This window comes from Aphis gossypii, chromosome X, assembly GCF_020184175.1.
Source record: "Aphis gossypii isolate Hap1 chromosome X, ASM2018417v2, whole genome shotgun sequence".
Lineage (NCBI taxonomy): Eukaryota > Metazoa > Arthropoda > Insecta > Hemiptera > Aphididae > Aphis > Aphis gossypii.
The window spans coordinates 32,257,954-32,273,310 of NC_065533.1; the positions used below are offsets into that span (position 1 = coordinate 32,257,954).

At 24.7% G+C, this 15,357-nt stretch overlaps 2 protein-coding genes across 5 annotated transcripts in view; one reads left to right on the forward strand and one right to left on the reverse strand.

The window, feature by feature from the left end:
* The window catches only part of LOC126551690 (pumilio homolog 3-like), a 149,794-nt gene that overhangs the window by 30,107 nt on the left and 104,330 nt on the right, over nt 1-15,357 (reverse strand). The gene's annotated exons all lie outside the window — the stretch shown is intronic.
* Nucleotides 1-15,357, forward strand: part of LOC114130367 (uncharacterized) — a 29,608-nt gene that overhangs the window by 5,747 nt on the left and 8,504 nt on the right. The gene's annotated exons all lie outside the window — the stretch shown is intronic.

Below are 15,357 nucleotides of genomic sequence, written 5' to 3' on the forward strand. Positions count from 1 at the left end.
TATGATAACTATTACAGCTCAACAATTATATGTATTACTTTATTTAGGTACCTATCAACAAAAATAACGACTCTCACAATTAAAATTTATTATTATTACATAATATAAAAATATTGTTTTAAAATTGAATATTATTTCAATAAATTGTATTGATGATGAAAGAATACTAAAACTGTTTTTGAATGTTAGGAAAAATTAAATGTTGTTGGTAATCTATATTTTTTTAGTATAAAATGCGTTTAACTCTGTGTAGTGGTGTCTACGTATACAATATTCATTATTGTTTTAAACATCTATGCGGTTATTAATTTATATCATACAGCTTAGGTAAATTTACAAAATTAAATTAGAGTTTTTGATTTATAATTTTTTTTTGGGGGGGGGGGGGGTTTATGGCTGTATATAAAAACCTAAGAACTAAGATATGGAGATATTTAAAATGTTTTAAAATTAATACATAATGTTTATTTTAGTTAGAAAATTTGATATTTTCTCATTAAGAGCTTCTTCTAAATTGAATAAATGGTTCGGAATAGAATAGATATTGTACAAAGATCTTTAAAGATGAGTAATAGTAATAATATAGTAAATTTATAGGGTTGATGTTGATGTTGAATTCAGGTATAATAACGAATACTTGCTAGTTGTTAGAATATTATTACTCGTGAATTTGGAGAATTCCTATATATAGAAATAAGAATGTGGTTATAAAACAATAAAGGCGTATTTAATTTACATATAAGTAGGTACATATAAAGATGTGTTGGCGCATTAGATAGTTTTATCAAAAAAAGAAAAAGATAAAGATAAATAATTAACAGTATTTTAAAAATGAACCATTTAAAATTTTTCTTTTCAATATTATTTTGAAATATGTAAAATTTACAATGTTGTGAAAAAATTTTAAGATTCATCTACTATAAACATAATAAATTTCAAAAACTAGAAATGAGCTTCATATGTTTTAACTTTTTAAGACGTATAAATTATTTGATTGATTCACTATCACGGTTTAAAATAATAATAGAAATACTAATATACTATCTAGTTTACAATAATATATACAAGCTATATTTAGGTATTAATGTATTGAACGACCTATTTTAGAAATATCAAAAGCAAAAGAAAACTATCAGTTTATTTATAAAACTTAAAGAAGTGCAATAATCAAACATCAGTTTTATTGAACTCATCTATATAACTTTTAATATATTTATCTAGGCCGTCTTTTAAATACAAAATTTAATATATTAAATAAATATATATTTTTTTTTAAGTGTTCTAGAAGAAGGTGGCAGAATGCACTATTTTTATTACCCATTGATTAATTTTATATAATATAATCACTTTTAGAATAAACACTAAAATAAATATACCGATTGGTTAATGTGTTATTGCATGTTACCTATATATGGCTATATTATTAGTATACTATTATAAACTAATCAAACAATGCATGCACATTGTATTGCTTTGAACAGTTTAACTAGTTTCAAATATATTTTGAAATAAGTAGTACTGTTGTAGTAGTAAGTTATTATAAGTTATAACATTACTAAATAATTACGAGTATTTTTTTCTCAACGTGTAGACTGCAGTAGGTGTACCTTATATAATTCCTACTATAGACGCTTAGAAATTGTACAGTTTTTTTTTCTAAACATTTGAAATGAAATTTATTCAATACCTTCTGTTTAAATCTATTTATTTTTATACATTATATATTATTATAGTCTACGTATTATATATGTGTGTCAGCAAAAAAAATTTTATTGTATGCATTTTTTGACATGCGCGTAATGGCTTTTATACGTTTTGTTAAAGGTTGATGTAACTGTAATAAAATGACCACATATATCAGGGCTCTAAAATCTTCTACTATAATGAGCTTTAAAGTATTGTTTTATTTTATTTCTCTGTTTAATTTTGTTAAACGTAACACCATTTTGTGTTTTGTAACTTAGCAGTTTTATTTTATTAAATCATGTTCAGAATTTTAAAAATAAGTACACAACCTTGTAGCACTCGAAATACGATACATATTTTAAAACAACATATGTGAACATTACAAAAACAACACACTAAAATATTTATATATATATATACAATAAAAATCAGTGAGCACACGCTCAGCAAGTTGACATAACTGCCAACATAACATAATTAATAATATTACAAAAAATAATAATAATAATAATAATAATAATAATAAATATAATGACAACTATGTTATCACAGTATAAACATATAAAAATATCTACCCAATATTATGCAGTATTATTAAAGCTATATTTATACTATTTACTAACTTTACTATTTAAAATGGATAAAAAATATTAATATTTAATTTAATAATAATAAACAAAAATATAATGTTATTGTTCCTTTATATAGGTAATATCCATTACTCTTAAACGAAAGAAAATACAAAAACATTATTATCTTGGAACATTTTACATTGAATCCCTACAATACTTTTTGAATGACGCACAATGACTATTGTTGACAAAAGAATACAATTCCAGATGTTGAACTTAATAATTTTATTGAAAATTCTATGGATCATTAAAAATGTGTTTACCTTATAGCCTTTTAAAATACAATTATGCGTATTGCTCATTGTAAACATACCTAAAATATAAATAAACAAAATGAAAGGAGTTTTTAAAATTCTAATTAATTATCTTAAATGTACGTCGTACAACAGTTGTATAGTTACTATACAATAACATATACTATATACATTATTCAATACATTAAAATTTACTCCCAGAGAATATTATTATGACACTAATTTATATACATAAATATAAGTAGCCTGCAGAAGTCTGATGTTTATTTAGTATCTTATTGTAATTACTATTAACATTTTGATAATATATATTATTTTTATAAAAGGTATAATATATAATATATATTATACTATATTTAATTATCATTATATCATTAATATTTAATGGCTATTTAAAAAATTTATTAAAATATGAACATTTTAACTGCTGATAGCTACTTTTATATTATAGAATTCACAATTATCTAATAAATAAATCAGTAACTACTCGTATGTTTCATTTTATCGTATATACAATACATTATATATAATATATAATTCATTAATTTATTAGATATAGCTAAAAATGTTTTTTTTCCTTTTAATGTTTGTAAGTATTTTATTAAAATTATTATAGATAATCCATACTTTTAGAAATATTCATTAGGTAGTTGCTTTGTAATGCTTTTTTTTTTAATAAATTAATTTAAAATACAAAAAAAAAATGTTGTTTTAAAATATAATACATTTTATAAATAAAAATGTAAATATACAATATTATGCAAATTAAGTTAATGATGTTGATAATAACGATGATTATAATGATTATGATGAAGGAGACAGCAAGTTAGGTTACCTTCATTCTTATAGTTTTGCTATTTTTTTCTTGTTTTTCTTAATTTTGTAGTAGAAAGCTCTTTCATTTGAACTGAGTCTTAGTTTCTTTCTATGTTCAGTGTTTTTTATAACTGGCTGATTATGTTACATTATTTTAAGTTTTAATTTTTGTTTGAATATTTTAGTAACAAATAAATGAGAAGGAAAGAGTCGACAGACAAAATAATTGACTGATAATTATAGTATGACAAACTTAATAAATATTCTAAATAATATTAAAAAAAATATTCCAGCCCATTACTTACAAAGAGTATATCAGTAGGTACCTAAAATTTAAATCTAAACATATACTTCTCGTCTGACAAAGTATAGTATAATGTTCATAGGGAGAGCAGGGCCTAACCTAACTCATATATAGAAATTGTATGTGTGGCACATCATTATTTTATCACGATATATTATTATCATACCATATTTAGAATTATATGCAATATTACACAAATAGTTTGCCAAGTTTAAATTATATTATATTATTACAATCAATATGATCCATTTAATGAAATCACGAAACTGATAAACTACTCGTATAATATACTATGTGGCACGAGTATTATACTATTTTTTTTTTTTAATTAGCAATTTTCATGTTCAATGTCGACAGGCGAACATTTAGCTTGCATAATACTTGCTTTACTTATTCAAATTTGAAATGAAGACGATTGACCACCAAATCTAACTGAACACGCTACTTATACCACCAACGATGTTTGATGAATCTCACATGAAATAATAATACACTATCATCCTGATTTCTGGACAACATATAGTCGGACATATATTATACTTGTCATACACTTATAACTCATACATTTATCAAAAAGTGTACAGTGTACTGGTACTAAGTAGACATTGTCAGCATCCCGTTTCATGTGTTGTATACTTGTAACCGTTGAACCGATAAACAGTTGTTATATAAACTTAAGGCTTATATACATAGGTATACACGGGTAGATACCCGTAGTCCGTGTTTTCGACACGATGTCACGTCTTGTCACTTGGTGAGAATTGTGAGATGGCATTATTATAACATAGTGTGTGGGTTTGTATTTCACAGTTTTAAGTTATTAACTTCATGATAAATTAATGAAAATATTGCACAAATAAAAAAAATAATTATATGTATTATCGTTATCACATTTATTATTTATACACCCGCTCGTGTTAGATGAATTTGTATTGGTGGACTTTTTATTATTTAAAATTTCTTTTTTTAGAATTATTAAAATACACAAATTATTATTACGATAAAATATAATATATTATTTATTTTTCGTATTCAATATTTTATTTGGTTTATTGCGAAAATTCAATTTTGAAAAACAAGTGAATTATTTTGTTCAAATATTGTATTTACTTTTATAATTTTAATAAATAATTGTTTGTTGATAAACAAAAAGCATATATTTGTTCTGTAACTAGATATTCACTTGCCTTTTTTTACTAAGTAAATAAATATATCTATTATTGGACTTCTTTCCTTTCTGCAAAGACGAAAATGTATTACAATGGTGGTTATTGTAGGAATCCGTCAAAATTGAGGCATTGATTTAAATTTCAAGAAATTGTTCGTATAATATATTTTGTTTCGAATAAAATAACAAATAATTCTTATTATTTCTATTGTTGTTGTAGCGTTGTTATTTAATCAACGGGCTCGTTTTATTGATACATTTTGAAAGCCATATTAGGTAATAACGGCTTGTGTGTTTTATATCCCCAGGTCCGTTTATGTCCGTTTTTGGCGAAAGACGAATAGTGTCAATATTATTTTGTTTACCAACGTTTTTAATCTGACTTCGTGACTTCCCATTATATAGCCTGTGGGCTATGGTTATTTTGTTGTGCTCTCGCCCGTTTTACTTATTTTAGTTATTTCCTTAGCCCGCAGCCGTCGGCCAGGATATAGTTTTATATTACATAATATTATGTGCAAACAGGATCAACGGCGGAGCTATAATATAGATAGGTATCTAACCTACACAACTTAAACTTTCTATTACGTTTTTTGGTATTTAATTGAGATTTTGAGTTTCGGAGAGAAGCCTATCTTTTGTGACTTAGATTATGGAACAGTAATAATATGAAACACTGATTAATCAAAAAAAAATTAAAATTCCCAAAAAGTTTATTTATTCCAAATTTGGATATGTATCATGATGGGTTGAAACTTTATGTAAACAATAAACATGCACAATTTATTTAGAGAATTTGGCAAAAATAATCCTAGTACCTATAAAATTAATCTTATTTTTTTTTTAATATTTAGGTAAGTAAGAAAACATCAAAATAATTTTAGGTATATTCATACTTAAATATATAATATATATGTGTGTATTAGGTATAGAAATATATATTTATTCGAGGTATATGTAATATGTATTCGTATATGCTTCCTAAAACAGTAAAACCTCAATCTCTATCTATACTATAAATAATAAAGATTTTTAACATTTGAGCAATAATATTTTACAAAAATACTTTACCTAATCCTTGTTTAAACTTGCATCACGTTGCTCTCTCCGTTATATATTTAATAAATAGGAAATTAATGGTATTATAGTATTAAACAATTACATAATTTATATTATATCGTCCTGCTTCCGCTATTTTTTAGTTTATTTCATAACTTGGCTAGTAGGCTTTAAATGTTACTGCGCTTTTGGTTCTCACAGTCGTAACACAGAGTTGAATTCCCACAGTTTCACTAAGGCCTATTTAATTTGATACCTATTCTAGTAATCTAGCGTAAATTAGGAAACAGTATAATAAAAATATAAAAAGAACCACACTAAATTTTAATGCTTTTATTTATAATAAATATAATACTTATGTAAATGCGTTTTTAGGTATTTATCATAAACGTCTTATGAAATTTAGAACAATTTTAAAAACAACATAATGTTTAGTTACTACAAACAGTATTATTGTTTTTCTAAAGTAATTCAATACCGTAAGAGTTTATTTAAAAGTCTAATTTATTATGGACTTTAAACGTTTAGATGTTACATTGTAATAAGTAATTACATTTTTAATTGAATAATACATACTCGTGTAGTCAATTAATTAATTATTTAATTACATTTTTTTCCAAATTAAATAGTTGACTACTTATAAAAAAAAAATTATTGCTTTATTTCTAAAAACCATGTTTGAGGGTTCTTACCCCTCGATATTTCTATAGTATATAGTCAGCCCTTCTATTTATTCCTCTTTTTTTTTAAATTTACATTTATTTTTGCATATTTGAAAATCACGCTGAGGTATTTATTATAAGAAAAAAGGAAAAAAAACTTTATTTTAACATACATTAGTACCTACAATTATATTTGAGCTGAATTTTCCGCTTGAAATAATGCCAACTTTATTTCCAAAGGGATTTTTTTTTAATGTATTTCCTAAGTAATATAACACCTAAAAGGCCAACTGGACAACTCAGTAATACAATATTATATGAAAAAAAAATTAACGAAATATCATCTCAGGTCTGAGCATTTGAAACTATTTTTGCTTTTAAAAAAAGGAGACGAAAATAATAATACTTTTCTTTGGTGTAATAAAAATGTGCTGTGTTAACATATTTTCAGACCGAGGGTAGATTTATAATATGCTACCACCTCTAAATTGGACGCCTCACTCTTATCTTGTTATCTCGGTCTTATAAGTAGGTACATTATAATATAGCAAATTTACGTTCAATAAATTACGTTTAGTATCGATATAGTTTTTATATTAGAGTGAATTGTAAGTGTAACTTATATCTAAATTTAAAGGTAACATTATTTGTATTCCCTCAGAAGTTTTTTTTAAAAATATTTTAATTTAGTTAGAAGTATAATAATATGGTACCTATTATTCACAATACATAATGATAATAATATATTCAATATAAAATTATTATTTTATATTTTATTGTAAAATACAATAAATTTAAAAATGTTTATAACTTACTTTAAAATCAATATATATATATATATAAAAAATCCTTCAAGGGAATACCAATAAATATCAATATATTATTGTTTATTATTTTTAAATGTTAAAATTAACATACTTAATTTACTTTAGTATTAAAATCAACAAAACTAAAAGTGAACTGCTAAAAATAAATGTATTATGTTACGAACTTGTAAGATGAGGACAACAAAAGCAGGTTGCGTTTTTTTAAATGTTCTTTAAAAAATAATAACTACATTGTTATAATTTTTTACTTAATGTTAATTAAATCTTTATAAATTATAGATACATTTACAATTTTATTAAAATGCTAATAGTTAGAGCTAACAATAATATAAAACATCGATTTATAATAGGGTAAAAACATAAAATTACCAATAATTTAATACAGAAAGTCAAAAAAACAAACACCTAGTCATTTTATTCTACAAGTCGCGTCGTGACCTTTCTGCGTATAATACGAAATATTTTAAGAAAGATAGGTATCATCGATAGTTTCAAGAAATATACTATAACGATCGAACGAATTCAGAAAACATAAGTTCAAACATTTCTAAAGCTTATTTATTTAGGAAAGTATGTGAGCTGTATATATGTAATATGTTTATGCTAATGAGATGGATTGCAGAAGAAATATTATAATATTTATTATATATTTTATATAATATTATTTATGTTATTTAATTTAATTTATTTTATTATTAATATATATTATATATTATAAGATGTTTATAAGGGTCTTGTTACCACCCACCTAGCAGTCGAAAATTTCTTGATTCATATAGTCATAGCAGTCATTTACTCATTTATATAATTTTCAATTAATTTTCTTTTTGACGTAAAAAATTCTAATACTTTATATGTAATAAAGAAATTATAAATATACATAGAGATAATTTATATATTTTACAATATTATAATATATTGTATTATTGATTCGTATAATTATACAATGTGTCCCAGGGCGAAGTGACCGGCCGCCGTCATATGAAAGTATATACCTAAAATGACGAAGAAATAACCTTTAAAGTGGGGGTCTAACTCTTTTTTTTTGAGTTATGGGCAATTTAAGTTTTTTTAAACCAAACAAAAACTACCACGGATTTTTTTATGTTTCTCCGAAACTTTTCAACATTTTAACATAATTTTTTTTTTGTTTTAAAGCTATTTAATTGTCCTTTCAACCAACATACGCAATTAAACCAAACTTATGTAAATAATTATTATTAAATTGAAAAAATTAAATTTTTTTATCAAAAGTTGGAGTTTTTAAAAATAAATCTCGTATTACTCAAAATAATTCAATATTTAGTATGGGTTATTTTGGTTGTGTATTATTCTACAGAATAATACCTTGAATACCTTATAAGTTTGGTTTTCATATCTTTCATAATCGCAGAGTTATACGCAGCTAAACATTACAGGTCTTTTGTGATTTTAATTATTGGCAATTTATAATTTTTCTAAACATCAAGTATAACTTAGGCATAAACTCATTAGGGGTGATAGCAGCAGAATAAATACGACAAAATCATGCTGAAATACAAAGGACTGCACAAAGTGTTTCATTTAGAGCTCAAGCTTGTTTGCAGTTAGGTGGGGAACACTTTGAAAATCTTATTAATTAATCAAATAAACATAACATTTATTTCCTTGTTATTTAATTATTATTATTATTAAACTACTTTATTTTTATTTTATTTTTAAAAAAAATTGACTTCTTACATTATTTATATCACCTAAAATTACCATAAAATAAATTGCCAATAATTAAAATCACAAAAGACCTGTAATGTTTAGCTGCGTATAACTCTGCGATTATGAAAGATATGAAAACCAAACTTATAAGGTAATCAAGGTATTATTCTGTAGAATAATACACAACCAAAATAACTCATACTAAATATTGAATTATTTTGAGTAATACGAGATTTATTTTTAAAAATTCCAACTTTTGATAAAAAAAATTTAATTTTTTCAATTTAATAATAATAATTTACATAAGTTTGGTTTAATTGCGTATGTTGGTTGAAAGGACAATTAAATAGCTTTAAAACAAAAAAAAAATTATGTTAAAATGTTGAAAAGTTTCGGAGAAACATAAAAAAATCCGTGGTAGTTTTTGTTTGGTTTAAAAAAACTTAAATTGCCCATAACTCAAAAAAAAAAATAGTTAGACCCCCACTTTAAAGGTTATTTCTTCGTCATTTTAGGTATATACTTTCATATGACGGCGGCCGGTCACTTCGCCCCGGGACACATTGTATATAGTAACAAAAAGGGAACAATAATTATCGTCTATAGGTACTCCTATATAGGTAGAATAATAATTCTAATAAATAAAAAAGATCTATACCTAAAAATTAAAACTAAAACCATGAGGAGCACAATTCAATTTTTTTAGTCTTAACACTTCTTATAGTAGGTACTCACGTCTCACATTATAGGTATAAAATATTAAAACAGTCTATTTTATTAATATAATTTCACGTTTTGATGAGTAGAGTAGAAGACAACACATTTCACTTAACTTGATTTTTTGCCATTGAATATTTGAGTTTGGATATTTTGACCTGTAATTTTTTTATTTTGGTTGAGAAAGAATGTAATGATGTAAATTTTGATAAAATGAAAGACGCCAAACGAGAATTTAGTACAATTCATACTCAAAAGGAAAAAATCAAGTACCTATAGATAAAAAAAAAGTATGAATAACGTAACCGCTCTACTATACAGTAAGTGTATCTCGTCATTGAGGAGTAATTCACTTTAATGTGTATGTGGGAAATTTGAATTCAGTGATAAATCATTGCATACGAAAAACGATTCCGAGTGAAGTCGGTCTGTCGGTCTATAGGTATTTTATGATATATTTATATTGCTATAAAAGTAATCGTATAATTTTAACCGACAACATTGCATTTAAAAATGTCATTATATTTATGTATAAAATAAAATAATAAACGGTTAAACGGTTCGAGTACCCACAAATAATATTTTTAAATTACAAATAAAATAACTAAAAACCTTATTCTTTGTTTAAATGTAGGTAATAAATAATAGTAATAATTATTATTTTAATTTATTGTTGAAAATAAACACATAAGTAGTTAGCACAATGTCATAATGACAGCTGACAGGTTATAAAATGTCTGATTTCAAGATCCGTTAAAATACTAAATCCCCAGGTGCTCTTTCTCGTCGCTTAGCCATCGTCAGCATCTAATTACGTAATAGTATAATCTATAGTACCTATATAATGGTTCTTATATATGCGTAGTGCGAAGGACTAAGGACACCGTTTGTAATCAGATTATCGTTTATGTATAATATATCATTATAATCGTTATAATTTATAAGTTGTATCATAGTATGCGGTGTAAACATTTTAGACTCGTAGATAAAACTAATGGTATTATTCCTGGGATCTTCTCTTCGCAGTAGGTATATTGTAGGATATTTGTTCCTGCATAATAAATATTTGCATGCTATTTACCAATCGAATTTGTGGTTACGACGCGATAATAAAAAAAAAATATATTATTAAACGCGTCCAATAAAAAATAAATAAATATATTTATATTATGTCCGTCTTATACGGTTTACGTACCTATTCGAGAAGTCGAGACGGTTTATCGTTTTCAGTTTTGGCGTAGATACCTATAATACTAGTGTACCTCATACATAATGCATGTTATTATATAGAGACTAAGAGACGAGACACGTTTATATTTGCGAGGGTTTCACTGTTTCAGTGATGACATTGGGTGACTATACCGGCTATATATGTGTATTTGTGTATGTGTGTGTAAGATGGGTTATGAATTATAACCTAATTTGAATTTATTTTCTTGCTAATCGTGTATCAACGGCGAGGTCTATTATATATTGAACAATAATAATAGTAATCGTCACAGGGGCGGACTGGATCAATATTTCAGGCCGGGAATTTTATTTTACCAAGCCAAAAATTAACGGGGAACAAAATAATTTAGTCATAAGTTAGTATTATGTTAAAAATATAATAATGGCATTAAACCCTTTATTACTTAAACAATATTTGCAACATTTAATGCAGATAGGTATAATTATATAAATATATAGGTACACTACACGTATAAAATATTTTTTTATAGAGATACACATTTTAATATACTACCTGTGTATTAAAATTAACTATTGCGACTTTGATTGTACGAGCATCAATGCTCTACAGAGAACAAAACATATTTTATGTTTGATGGTGAGTGGCGACGGTGGCGTTGTTATTAGTAATTACGAGTATAAATATAAATATAATAATAATACCTATTAAAGTTTGTAAATAAATCCATATACTAATTGTTCGGCGTGTATATGATTTCTCTGAATATACATGTTTCGTACAACAGTACATCGTATATTCATATAAATTATTTGAATTAAATAATTTTATGTTATTTCATATAGGTACTATATATTTTTAATTTTAAAACTATTATCAGATCATATTTTAATCTATTATTGTGACGGGGACACCGGAATTTGTGTCGGTGTCCCGCCAAGCCAGTCCACCCCTATAGACTAATCGACAGTGCCTGATGACATTTACTCAAGAAAACATGTATAACTAAGTAAAATGGAATTATTATAATTAATAATAATTGCAGTGAGTTACACTCACCATTTAAATTATAGAAAACCAAAAAAAATAATACATATTACCAATGAACAATAATTTTCTTAACTCTGCAAAAACATAAAATATTTTAAATTGTAATCAAAATAACAATCAACATTAATATGCGTAAACATACAATTGAAATAATTTTATATTTTAATTTAGCGTTTGGTTTGAATGTGTTTAGCCTATCTATAAGTAGTTTAAAGTGTAAACACAATTTAGTAAAATAATTTATAATATTTTATTATTTATTTTTTTACTGGTTAATTTAAATAATCTACACATGTTGTAATTCTCTACAATAAGTTTAATGATAAACTATTAAATAATTGCATTGAAAAAAAAATACAGAAGATAAGAGATGGACAAATAATTAGTTCACTGTATGCGATGAATATACTTTTTTCATTCTTTTTTTTCTTGAGAAATAAAAAACATTTATTTTAAAAGATCTCTACAGCCATTGTTGTTGTAGATGTCTACTGAATACATTAGGAATGTTTACGTTTTGAAATGAAAGAGAGTTGTAATAAATGGTCAATAGGTTTGAGTGCCGGAGAACTTTTGCGTGGTATTTTAAGTATGCGTGTTTGGCAGTTTTTTAACAGTTGGAATTTTAAAATCGTATGTATAGGTATACTATTATACATTTTTACTGTATTTATTTTATATTGCGAAGTCGTAATACAGAATATTTTATATTGTTTTTAGCATTTTTGAATTTTCATAAAAATATGCAAATAGTAAAATATAGAACACTTTGACTTCTTAGAATTATTGTTCACCTTACTATATTCATAATCTACATATAACACTTTTGAATTTACCAGATTGTTAAGTATGCAAATAATTGTTATAAGTTATAATTCAATTGTATATATATATTATATATATAGTTTTGTTCAATTTGCATGCAACAATTTGTCGTTATAATAAGCTTAAACACCTCGAGTCATAATCTGTACAGAAATTGAATCATCCAGGTTCACCTGGTTAACAATTCTACAGAATTTGTTTTATATTTTCATCATACGTCCATACCTATAATAAATAACAGCGTTGATCCCCATATTCGTGAGTGATAAATTGTAATCGGTTTTGGAGGTATGGAGATTTCACATAATATTTTGAAAAGAATTTATATGAACGCACTCATTATGGCAAATATTTTACAGCAATTAAAATAATAGCACTAAGATCTAAAAATCGAAAAAATTTTTTCCGTAAAAATTATTGGTATTTATTTATTATTATTAGTATTAATAATAAATTATTATAACCATTTGTAATTATGCAGAAATATATTAGTTTTATTAACTTTGGAGACAATATATACCATTTTGTCGAAAAATAGTATAATATGTTCGTGGTATAAAAAACTATTACTCATATAGTCATATCTATGAACTAATCTATATATTATTTTGAAAATGTCATTGCATACAGTAAAATTCATAATTTACGTAAAAGTTTTTAGACCCAAGAATAAAGTTTTTAAACTATCACAAATTAGTGAACTTCATTATTCATAGTTAAAATATAATGTAATTTGTCAACATTTGAACTTCAAATGTCTACAAAAAATAATTGTGTTAATATATGTTATATTATTTAGTTTTTAGTTTCAGCCTGATTTACCTTTGAAGGACTATGTAAATACACTTCCAAGTTTTGACTAGAAAAAATTGAATTTTGTGGACATTTTAATTTAAAATTTTATATCAATTTTATAATTTAATGTCAAATTATTTTTTTTTTTTTTAATATTTTTAAATAGTTCAAAGAACATCTTATGTAGAATCCTGTATTAAATTTTCAAGCTTTTTGACCTAGTGAATAATTTTTATCGATATTTATAAAAAAAAATTAAAACAACTATAAATTATATATTAATAATATATATATATAATAACTATAAACTATAAATTGCTTCAAAATAGTCAAAATATTTTGAACATTTTACCCAGTCTAGAATATGATAAAAACATTTAGTGAAAATCTAAATTATTCACGGTTATATTTTGTTTTTGAATCACAACGATAAAACAGAACCTATAGTTTGCAGAATACTGCGCAGTAAACATAGTTTTATATAAAAATTCCTGTTTTTCCTTAACCTTTTGTTATTTCCGATTATTTTGAAAATTACTGAGAATTTTTTATTTTTAAACTTTCAAAGTACCAAACATCTCTTTCAAAGTTGAAAATCAAAGCATTTTTACTGCTATTTTTATGTGACAGACAGAAAAACACACACACATCATAACCGCGTCTTTGTAAAATCAATACATTCATCGCTCTGTTCAGATTCTAAAAAATCTCAGTATAATGTATTAATATGAAGTATAAATGTATAATACGCGAATAATATTTTAATGGATACAAATCCGGGCTTTAGTTTAAACTTATGTTATATATAAAGGCTATAATGGCTACCAATGGTGTGCCTATAGAATTATTTTTTTTTTTTTTTGATTGGCCATTGAAGTTAGGTATATAATGTGTTTATAACCCTCTTATTTATATTATTTGAACATTATTTGAACAGATTACACTACATAATAAAATAAACAGGCGATCAATTTGAGATTCGTACCTAATAACGCCAAAAACGTACAAGATTTTAACAATTAGTAATAGAACAATGCAATTGCTTACGGTTTTTCGTAGATGCCTATAAAGTATGCGTAAAACCAACTACCTATGTATGTTGTTATACTGTTTGTTTTTTTTATGATTTTATGATTTTTTAAATATACAATACCTAGTTCAGTAACAATATGAAAATTTTAATCTTGATACATTGTAATAACACATAAAGCCATTTATCCCATTATACCGGTATAATATATTAAATTCATCCATTTTTTTTTATCACACCAATGTTTTTAGGGAGACTAGAGATCATAATCTCACGAAAATATTGGTCCAACGTCCAACTTTAACCCACTTTAATGTGAGGCTATTTATATAATCTAATGCAATAAGTAGGAAATATTATTTATAGAATCAACAACAGGATATAATAAATATCGTTATCATAACATTTAAATAAATCTCTAATTCGATGGTTTTTGAATATAATATATTATGTTGATAATCATTGTAATACCAATATAAACTGTTCGTTTCGCTGTAGAAATTTCAATTTCAAATAAAGATCCTACGATATGTTTTTGGCGAGACCGAGACGTGTTCTTTTTGGCCAAACATGGCCAAACGCAATTCTATGTATAACTGTTTCTCCATCAAGTCGAGAAATTATTTCGAGTTTAAAAAATAGTGCTATTAC